This window comes from Abramis brama (assembly GCF_963993115.1).
Source record: "Abramis brama genome assembly, chromosome: 17".
Taxonomy (NCBI): domain Eukaryota; kingdom Metazoa; phylum Chordata; class Actinopteri; order Cypriniformes; family Leuciscidae; genus Abramis; species Abramis brama.
The window spans coordinates 6,287,127-6,296,946 of record NC_139979.1 but is presented as its reverse complement, the minus strand read 5'-3'; the positions used below and the strand labels follow the sequence as shown (position 1 = coordinate 6,296,946).

General features: G+C 37.3%; 1 long non-coding RNA gene across 1 annotated transcript; it reads right to left on the bottom strand.

Moving 5' to 3' along the window:
* Positions 1–1,279: 1,279 nt before the first annotated feature.
* On the bottom strand, positions 1,280–9,445 carry LOC311066661. Its single transcript, XR_014603123.1, has 3 exons — positions 9,018–9,445; positions 3,654–5,504; positions 1,280–1,827 (listed from the first exon to the last, which is right to left on the bottom strand). It is a non-coding gene; the product is annotated as an uncharacterized lncRNA (long non-coding RNA).
* Positions 9,446–9,820: the final 375 nt, after the last annotated feature.

Here is a 9,820-nt window from a genome sequence, read left to right as displayed (position 1 = left end):
ACGCCGTGCGTGCTGGGATAAAAACACTGATCACCGGAAGCTATTTCAGGCATACAGTGCATAATCCGGAGAAGTGCGCTCACCGGGGAGGAAGCTACCATCAAGCAGGGTGCGAGAGGGGGGCTCCGGTGCAGACCACTCGAGGCCGAGGCTCGCCGCGGCCAGCGCGAGTACTCGCATGAGCTCCGTCTCAATGTTGGCTCTCGCTGAGGGCTTTCGGGCAGGAGGCGCGAGATCCTCAGAGCTCGCCCAATCCTCGCTGCCTGAAGCCAGGAGAGAACAGGAATCCTTTTCCCCCGACGCGGCCTCTGAAACAACTTCCTCTGATGAAGCGGCGGCAGACTGCGGGCGCTGAGCATCAGGAAGTGATTCGGGCGAGGCCGGTGAAGCTGGCGGGCGAACCGGCGAGCTTGGTCGGGCTGGAGCGGGTTCCGGGACCCGCTGCGAGCGGCGCTTCTTACGGCGCGGCATCGCGGCGGTGAATGCAGGCTTCGAAAAGGATGCCAGGCGGGTCCTCAGAGCCACCATAGGCAAAAGCTCGCAGTGAGGGCAGCCGCCGTCAGCGAGCGCGAGCACTGCATGGTCCTCACCGAGGCAGGAAACACAGATGACGTGGTTGTCTCCCTCGGCGAGTGGGGCTCTGCACGAGCCGCAGGATTTAGGCATCTTTAGAAAGACGCCGCTCTTTTAGGGGGTGAGTGCTGCGAGAACACTCACACACACACACAAAACAGAGCAACAGTAAAGGATATCGGCGTCGGAAAGCGCAGCAGGTACGGCTGTAGAAGGCGGCGTTGGCCAGCGGCTTCGAGGGCTCGTCCCGCTGAAGTGCTTGCTTCGAACGACGCTGCTTCCGTGATCCAGCGATGCGTGCGCTTCGCTGAAGAGATTAAAAATCAAGTGAATCAGCCTTCTCGAGCTCCTTTTATAGAGGTAAGCCACGCCCGTCTCGGCGGGAAGCGGCGAGGAGGGCGCGAAGCGCCCTCATTGGCCTGACGTCACCTCAGGCCTCGCTCGATAGGCTTATGCAGTTGCCGCAGAGCAGCCAATGAGCGGACAAGCCGTCTTGCTTCAGCTGACTGCTGCTGCCGCAACGCGTTTTACATATATGAAAATTAAAGGATAATTTTTGCTTCAGTGTTTCGTGAAAAGAGACTTTTCCCACAGCGTTTTTCAAACGCAGTACGAGAGAACTCTCGTAAGAGAACAGACAATTGTCTTTGTGTTTTCAGATACTTTTTAAAAGTTTGATCAAATAAAACATCAGACTCATAATGTTAAATACATTTCTTATTGATTACCAAAGTTTAATGATATAACATAAAGATAAGAAGAAAAATAAATGTTTTAATTGATGATACATGTACAGTCAAAGCTTTCATTGTTTTAAAAATACAATAATGAACTTTAAAAAAACATGTGTTTTAATTAGGCTATGTAAATAATAATAAGGCAGATGAGTTGCATGAAATTAATACATTTGGAGTATTACAGCTCTCATACCAATAACTTGAGCAACACCAACATTTAAAAGCAGACCACCAAATGCCTGTGTATTCAAAAAAAGTTCATGTTCCCTCACCATCTATAGCTTTCTGGTGTCCTACCTATTTCTTACACTTATGGTCTATAATATGGTCTATATTTATTGTTATTGTCATAGTCATAGCCAATGTTTGTAACTGCAATGACAGCAAGAATGATATAGATGACAGTGATCAACCAGAAGAGGAGGCCAACAGCAACACTGACATGGTTAAGGATGCGAGACATTCTGGAGTTTCTGCTTGCTATTGGTTGGTGTCCAAACATGTTAGCATCCCGAGTCTGTGAAAGTAAATTACAATAATATCACAAATATTGGTATAAAAACTTTCTTAAGTGACATGTATAAAATCAAATCAAAGGTCTTCACAGGTCAGAATATAAACACAATAAGAAAACACAAAATGCAACTAAACTAAGAAGAAAATTAGAAATAACATAGGCTTGTTGTATATTTGATTTATGGTAGCTGTAAAAAAAAAAAAAAATCAGAGTTTTTAAACATCAGTGCTTGGAGTGCATTAGGCTATATTTGCAGTTTTGCAATATTTACACATATACACAATATACACAATATTTGCAGAAAGTGTCCGACATCACGTCTCCATTTTCAGCTCCTCCCCTCCTGCACGCGACAACACTCGCCGATCGGTTACATCCAGCCGCAGCCGATTTCGAACACACCTTAAATTTTAATAAAGCTGACTAGATTTAAAAAAAATAATAATAATTAACTAGCAGTTTCATACTATTTTAAAGCACGTGGCCTATACTATTTAATTCTGTATTATGAATTTTTCAACACGGAAGCAATATTTTCTGTATAGGATAGAGGCTTCCTTTTCATTAACCGCAGCTAAGCATGGCGCTTCTCTTCTGTGTGACTGACTTAAAACTGTTTGTGCTACAAACTAGTGTGCTTATTAGTAGGCTACGTTAATAAATTAAAATAATATGTAAAGAAATACCTGTTTACAACGTCATTCACCATAATAAACTGTTTTTGCACAGCTAACTGGAGAAGATAATTAACACCGAAAGCCTTGAACATTCAAAATTAAAATGACTCCTAAGTTAAGAATAAGGTGAATACAGGCCTAAAGTATTGGAGAAAACAAGCGATAGCAGTGTGATAGCTAGATGACTTCTGTAATTTAAACTTCTGTAGCCTAATGCATAGTTTATTGTTTTATGTTTTACTCAAAAGAGAGAAAGGATCTACTGTAAATTGACAGCAATTCACAAAGTTGTTTTTGAACAATGAACTCCTAAAAATAATTAGGAGTTCATCTTAGGAGTTTTTTTATCGACACCAATGGTTCAGTGAAGAACCTTTAACATCCATGGAATCTTTCCATTGCACTAAAGGTTCTTTATAGTGAAAAAGTTTCTTTTGATTTTTTCAAACTAATAAAAAAATATATTTTTAGAACTTTTCACAAAAAATTTTTTTTGGGGGGGGGGACCAAAAGTGGTTCTTCTATGGCATCACTGCGAAAACACCCTTTTGTAATCTTTATTTTTTAGCGAGCCACACCCTTTCTTTAAAAACGAAAGTTACTGGAAGCCACAAAACAGCATTTAATGCTATAAATAGACCTAGACGTAAAAAGGTTAACAACATGCTAAAAATACAATGCTTAAATTTTAAACAGAGGTTCAAACAACGTCACAATATCAATGTTGATTCGAATAGCAAACTCTTTTTGATTTAAATTCAACCTTGATCCATGACGTTAAATAGGCCTAATCATTAAAAATGCAGGCTGTAAACAATAAAGACTTTATTAAGATTTAAGTAATTCTAATATGAACCTTGGTTAATATTCTAGTACAACTATGACCTCATTATTTTGACTGTCTCTATTGTCTGTTTCAGTTCCACATTGATTCCTTCATACTGGCATGAATCATGACCCTGAAGTCTTGTTTAGCCCTTAATATAAAGTAATTTAACGGTACTCTATAAACAATTTCAAAACAATATTTATGTCCTATATTATTTTACAAATAAAGGTTAAATTATTTATTTATTTATTTTGAAGAGTAGGCCGATCATTTGTAAATGTGCTAAGCGAGGTGAGACAGGTGTATGAACCAATACTTACTGTGATGGAGTAAACAAGAGCAGCCGATCCCAGAGGTAAGCAGCAGCACAGCAGGGTAAAGATGGAATAGCACAGGTAATCTGGCTCTGGATTGGTCAGTGGAGTGAAGGACACATTAACTGGAGGCTGCACAGTGACCACAGTCTGCCCTGGATATGGCCCTTGTATGTACTGGCCAGATGCTGCCGGAGCTCCATAATGCTGCGCAGGTTGACCTGAAGTGCTGGGATAACTCTCAGAGGGAGGGAATCCAATGGAGTATTCTGGAGGGTCCTGCTCCAGTGGAAGTAAAGGCTGCTCTGCTTCCATTGGATACTTTTTGGGATCCATGTTTGTCTTTGATATTTTTCCTGCAGCCCTGAAGGAATAAGAAAGATCTGTACGTCTGTCTCTGGTGTGTAGTCAGGTGAAGATTGATCTGTTATGTGTGTCAAGTTTCTCTTCTGGTTACTGGTTGTGTTGTACTGTAAGGGGAGGAGTGAGAGAATTTTGCACAGATTTCCTGTTTACTGGAACTTTTTTTGTTTGACTGCAGACGTGACTTGGTGGAATCAACATCAGGAAAATGAAATACCAGGAGACATATGATTTAATGATTCCTGAGCATGTTTTTTTTCTTTCTTTCTTTTATTCCATTTAACTGAGTTTTTTCAAACTTCTTTTTTCTTTTTCTTCCTTTTTAAAAAATCAGGTTACTGTTCATCAAATCCTATTTGACAAACACTTTTACTGTTGATGTTGTTTGAAGGGAACTAACAGTCTTTGTGGTATTTTTGGTTGTTTGATTGTCTGACAAAATTCCCTTCTCATAAATTCTCAGGAAGGTGTAGTTGTTAAACTGTCAGACACATCACTTCCTGCACAGTTGAAACTTGTGTTGCACATCTTGGTTTATAGAGTTATAGACAAACTCTTCTGCTAAAATGTAATAACTTAAGTCATATTTAAAAAATGTATATATCCTCACATTGTTCAATTCAATGGGGGTTTCTTAAAAGATCTTCCATCTTGAAGACATATTAAACAAAGTATATGTACAGTATGTGGGTAGTACAATCTGATGAACAGCGTCAGAGACAGCGTCCTCTCATGTGACTTTTACCCATTCATTCTCAATTATCCCCCAGACCTCAAACTCATTGCACTCAGGGAGGCAAGAGAGACCCACAACCCGCTGTAACTTTAACCGCAGGTGTCGCTGTCAAACAGTGTACACATTTTTTAATTGCATATTTTTTCCATTGTTTTATTTTTGTACCTTGGATTCTTTTATCATCCAATTCATTCGAGGAAGCACTGCCTACCTTGCCTCCTCAGACGAAAGGCCCCAGATAGATAGATAGATAGATAGATAGATAGATAGATAGATAGATAGACCACAGACCACCACTGAAATGTTTCAATTGGACCCCAATAATTGTATAATAATCAATTGACAAACCTGGCTGAGACATGCTTCTTGTTGACATCTCATATGCACTAAGAATATATTTATGTTATTAATAACTGAAAATGTAATTCAATAATTAAGAAAAAACAAGAAAAAAATTTTCATTATAAAATTGAATTAGCCAAACAAAGCTTTCATTGTTTTAAACATACCATAATCGGCGTATTTTTTAAGTACAATGAGCAAATAACATTTCAAATGCTGAGAACCAAATCTGTTTCTAATCTGCATCTAAACATGACAGCTCTAATAGCTGTTATTCATTCATAATAAATCTCTAAGACAATGAACAAAACAGTGCAAACAAGCCCAAGAGCAACGGCGACATGATTCAGGATGCGTGCCGTTTTGGAGTTCTTCTCTGCTAATGCTTGTTGTCCAGAGTAGTTGGCATTTCGAGTCTGTGAAAACAATAGTGAAACATAATGTTAACCTCTGTTCTCATTCTGAATTTCTGAAGGCATAAAAGAGTAGCAAAACTCGAGAGCACGTAGATGTGAATTTGAGAACTTGTACAATAAATATTCGTACTTGTACGTGAACATTTACACTCACAGCTCCAATGTGAAAACCTGTAAAATAAAAATCTGAAGTTGAATGTTGAAATTTGCACTCGCAGACAATAGTCACAAACCTGTATTCTGAATTTGAAGCTGCAGACAAGTAGGCTAGTCACAAATGTGTAAAATGCCATTCTCAGAAATTACTTGTCTGCAGCTTCAAATTCTGAATACAGGTTTGTGACTATTGTCTGCCAGTGCACATTTCAACATTCAACTTCAGATTTTTATTTTTCAGGTTTTCACATTGGAGCTGTGAGTGTACAAGTATGAATATTTATTGTACAAGTTCTAAAATTCACATCTACGTGCTCTCGAGTTTTGCTACTCTTTAACCTTCATAATATTTCTTTGAGCCAGGGGGGAATTCTCAAATGAGGGAACAAACTCCACTTTGTGGATGGGTTGTCATATAGTTCAACATATAAAGTTTTATTTCCATTTGATTGAAGATTCAGGTCAAAGGTGTTTGAAACACTACTTTGACAAGCAATCAAAATTATATATTTTTGTTTATTTATTTAAACCAAGTCACACCAACATGTCATCAAATGTATACGTTTTAAACATTTCATTTACTTTTTATTGGTAATAATGCAAATTAATGTTAATCCTAATGCAAATCCTATAGGTTGCAGGAAACCTTTCATTTAAATGAGTGCTCAAAAAAATTTGCTTGCTCATGGATCTTTATTCTGAGTTGTTTACTTTGTAATTAGACATTTCTATCAGTTTGACTGGTTTGGGCTGCTTTGCCAAAGCTTTGACAGACAGAGTGTCAGAGACATAAAACATCTGCTGTTTGCATGGCTTTAACCCATTCAAACACACCTGACCAACTAATCAAGCTTCTCAGATAAACTTGAAAATTCAACACATTTTAGATGACCAGCCGTTCCCTAACTGTACTGTGTCTATGAAAACTATATTGTAAGTATGTCCCAGGGGTAATCAAAATACTGGAAACAGGCTGTAAACAAGTGGTGACAGGCCTGGAATTTCCCCCACGATTTAGGAGATTTCCCGTAAGGAAGGAGATTAAACTAAGACTGGATTTATGTGTTCAATCAGGTTTTTGGACAACATTTGCTAATGTACTCTTATTATGCATATTGAAAACCAAGTTAATAATTTAGCAGATGCTTTTATGCCTGTCACCACTTGTTTACAGCCTGTTTCCAGTATTTTGATTACCCCTGGGACATAGGCTACTTACAATATAGTTTTCATAGACACAGTACAGTTAGGGAACGGCTGGTAATAGACAGAATAATAGACAAACCAACAATACAAGTGATGTGAAGTCCAGTTAGTCTAGTACAGTACATGTAGCATTTAACAACATAGCAGTTGTTAGCAAACTACATCTGTGATGAAAAAAAATAGCTTGTAAATATAGTTTTTCACATATTAACATAATTTAGGCAGATGTTTAATGTAAAGTAAGTTCATTTAACTTTGCAGTATTATAGCCTACATGTGATTAGCTTATCTAACCTCGTTCTTTTGCTTTTGTAGTAAAAGAGAATTGTGGAAAGAAGATTATTTTTATTTTTACCTTTTGGTTTTATCTTTTAATAAATTGTTAATAAATGTATAATTCAAATATTGAATAAAAATGATTCAAATATTCATTAAAATATATTTTTTACACACATGATTATTAATGCTTCACAAATGAATTGATGTTTAAAAAAATTAAGTAAACATTACTCAGAAATTTAAAAATGATCAATATTAGCATGAAAAATATTTTTATAAGCATTACTTAAGAAAATGTTATAAAGGGTGAATTTACTTAGAGAAAGTATAAACTTTACTTTATAATTTCTAAGAATTTGTTGGTAACACTTTACAATAAGGTTCATTAGTTAACTACATTAGTTAACATTAACTAATAATGAACTGCACTTATACAGCATTTGTTCATCTTTGTTAATGTTAATTTCAACATTTACTAATACTTTATTAAAATCTTGTTAACATTAGGTAATGCACTGTGAACTAACATGAACAAACAATGAACAGCTTTATTTTCATTAACTAACATTAACAAAGATTAACAAAAACAGTAGTAAATGTATTGCTCATTGTTAGTTCATGTTAGTTAATACATTTACTAATGTTTAATAAAGGAACCTTATTGTAAAGTGTTACCAATTTGTTTAGCTGTTACTTGAAAACATGCTGTTACATTAACTTTCAGTTTCTGAGTGAACACTGTTTCTTAGCTTTTGTTTTCAGTCAAATTATGTAGCCTATACTGGATTACAACAGTATTAACTAAACTACTATAATAGTTTTCTCTTAAAAATGTGTTGCTGTTGAGGGGGTCTCCAGTGCCACACCTCTTTCTCACGAACTGAAAGTCATTTAAACTGGACCAACGCCCATCCGTGTTTATCAGTGGAACATGGCAGCTATCTGCTGGAAGAAGGAACTTTATAATGCTTTCATATCCCACAAGCTCAAGTTGTAACAGGCCCCTGACCTGTTTAGTTGTCAGGTGCATCTCTTTTTTAGTTATGAAATTATTTAAGTGAACTCAACCTGACAGAGACATATTTACTATTTAAATAACACAGTCTCACCCCAAAACGTCACATACTGACGTGTCTTGACCAAACGGCAACATACGACGAAAAGGGTACCCCTAAAACGTCCATATGTGACTATTCGGGTTATGGGTAGGTTTAGGTATGCGTTAGGGTACCGCTAGCAGGCGCTGCTGGTGCGATTATGTCTTCGTCTCATATGGACGTTTTAGGGGTACCCTATTCGTCGTATGTTGCCGTTTGGTCAAGACACGTCAGTACATGACGTTTTGGGGTGAGACCGGGCTGATTTAAACGCTGAATGTCAAGAACAAAACATTTATTAGTTATCACTGCAGTATTAAAAATAGTTTTTGCTTACAAGTTTAATCTTGCAGATTCAACAACAGTAATTTTTGAAAAACTTCCTCAGATAGTTCTGCATATGATTTCCACAGAAATATTATGTATACATTATTTATACATACATTTATACATTATACATACAATACAAATTTTCTATAGTTTTTTCTTTGCGTGCCTTAAAGGGTAATGATAAATAAATAATTAATCCCTGTAATTATGAACTTGATGATTATCAAGCTCCTTGCTCTTTATATTTTTTATATTTTACATTACTTAACACTAAAATGTAAACCATGGTAAATACATGCCTACATATTTTGACTTCTCTATCGCATGAAATGCTTTTTTTATTTGATTTATAATGAGATGTCATGTTTAATTATGCTTATATAAAGACTAAAGAAATAATAAAAGGAAATAAATAAATAAATAAAAGGAAAGTACTAATACTTACGGAGCAGGAGAAAACCAGTGCAGCGATACCCAGAGGTAAGCAGCAGCACAGCATGGTAAAGATGGAATAACACAGGTAATCTGGCTCTGGATTGGCCAGTGGAGCGGCGGTCACAAAAACTGTAGGCTGCACGGCGACCACAGATTGCCCTGGATATGGCCCTTGGGCATAGGGGCCCTGGGGCACTGGCTGGCTTGGAAAGGATGAAGGGTATCCAGCAGGATTGTCCTGGTATGCTGGTGGTGGTGCTGTAGGCTGCAGCATTCCTGATTTCTCAGATGAATTCCAGGCACCTTGAGGCTGATTTCTGGGATCCATTTTTCGAATGATTTAGTTTTGAATTTGATTGCAATTTCCTTTACGTTGTCCTCTGCAGGGATGAATCTATTGCTGTATAGGCTCCTCCGGTTCATACTCTTACTGTATATACAGGTAGCAACAAATGGGAGGAGAGTTGTAGTTGTAGGGGTGTGACAATAACTTTTGGCACTGTTCCCATCTTGGTCTCACAATGACCCCGAAGAGACATTAAATATGAGGAGGATCAGTTGGATTACACTCAAAAATATATATACTTTAACTCAATTCAATTATGGACAGTGGTTCCACACAACCAACTAGTTTTTATTGACATTAATGTTTGTTTTTAATCTCTGCAAAATCATTGTGTTATGACAAAACAACTGAATTTGAATTCTTGTTAGCAGGTCCTCAACCCAAGCACAAGCTCAACACTTTACAATGGTAACCGCCCAAAACACTAACATAACAGAAACTTTTAAATACCAACATAATAGAAAAGT